Raw genomic sequence first — 1,447 nt, 5'->3', positions numbered from 1 at the left:
CCCCCCCCCCGTTATACACATATACACACACTCAGGAAGAAGTGTTCTCCCCTTTTGCGGTTACCTGCTTCTCTTTCTGGGGTATCAGACAGGGAAGAGTGAAGGCTGGGCTGGCTCTGGGGCTGGAGAGCTGGCAGGAAAGGGCTTGGAGAGGATGAGCCCCCTGAGGGCAGCGTGGATTGGGCAGCACTCTCAGGTCTTCGTGTGCCACTACAGCAGGGACCCTAGGGTGAGGGACTGGAGACTTGAGGTCTGCCTACCTGTGAACAGACCAGAAGGGGGAGATGTAGCAGCAGACTCCACGGCAGGACTTTGCACTGTGCTAATATGCAAAGCCTCCATTTACTGAGTTAATGCAAGATGCTCTACATACATTATCTCATTTCATCAACAACTCTTTAGGCTGTGTTGTCTTATTCTCATTTTATAGGTGAGGAGACAGATCTTATAGAGTCAGGATTCTAACCCAGATATGTCTTAACTGCAGCGTTCCAGGAACCCTGGGACTGTACAGAGCTTACAGAATATAAAGAGCTTACAGTACAACTTGCGTGTGTACAGAGAGGCTGCATGGGGGTGGGGCAAAATCCAGGCCTGTCCAGTGTTCTTTGTGAACCAGCCATATGGTTTGGGTGGTGTCCTTTGCCTCCAGAGCCTTTGTCCTTATCCAGGCTGGTGCCCCCACCACCCAAGTCCACCACCACCACAAGGTTGGTAGGAGAATCAGATGCAGTGGTACAGGAGAAAGTGCCAACACATAGGATACACTCAGTGTTTGTGAGTATAACTTCCTGTTCCTTGGTTTCCTCATCTCAAATATAAGTGTTGATAATAGCATTTACCTCCCTTTGTGGTGATGAGGATTAAAGAAAACGTATGTTGTGGAAAGACCATAAAGCCCCACATGTTGCTATTCATTTCTGTCTGCTATCTGAGTGACTCCTGGCTGAGAGCTGGGACCTTTGCACTGGCTCTTCTGCCCAGAATGCTTTTTCCATGCCAAGATTTCATCTGGATTTCATTCAGGTCTCTGCTTAACTGTCACCTCTCAGCGCCTTATCAGGACCCAGCATACGTTCTTTGGTTTATCTGTTTATTATGTGCCTCCCCCAATAGAATGGAAGCTTCATAAAGGCAAGGCTTTTGCTGGCTTGTTCATCTCTGTGACACTAAACCTGGCGCATAGCACCTGGCACACAGAAGTCCAATAAATGCTTGTGGAATGCACGGCTGACATGGTCTCCCTCTTTTTCCACAGGCAAGGTGACCATTCTGGCTGCTAGAGTGAGTGTGACAGCCTGGCTGAGAGGGCAGAGACAGGTGAGGGGCTCTGGGGCCTGTGCATGCTGGTGATGGGGACTGGAGGAGGAGGGCTGGGGTGGAAGAGGCGCCCCCTGTATCTCTGGAGGATGGAAGAGAGAACATTTAGATACCTGATTGATAAGCT

General features: G+C 49.8%; 1 protein-coding gene across 5 annotated transcripts in view; it reads left to right on the top strand.

Annotated features, from left to right (window-relative positions):
• NCKAP5L (NCK associated protein 5 like) overlaps positions 1-1,447 on the top strand; it is a 32,203-nt gene that overhangs the window by 16,755 nt on the left and 14,001 nt on the right. For all 5 annotated transcript variants that reach the window (XM_023535489.1, XM_023535487.1, XM_023535490.1 and 2 more), the window contains one exon: positions 1,259-1,320. The gene's annotated coding sequence lies outside the window, so the exon portion shown is untranslated. The remainder of the gene's footprint in view (positions 1-1,258; positions 1,321-1,447) is intronic.

The sequence above is a fragment of the Pteropus vampyrus genome, unplaced genomic scaffold (assembly GCF_000151845.1).
Source record: "Pteropus vampyrus isolate Shadow unplaced genomic scaffold, Pvam_2.0 Scaffold140, whole genome shotgun sequence".
In the NCBI taxonomy this organism is placed as follows: domain Eukaryota; kingdom Metazoa; phylum Chordata; class Mammalia; order Chiroptera; family Pteropodidae; genus Pteropus; species Pteropus vampyrus.
This window is presented reverse-complemented; position numbering and strand designations above follow the sequence as displayed.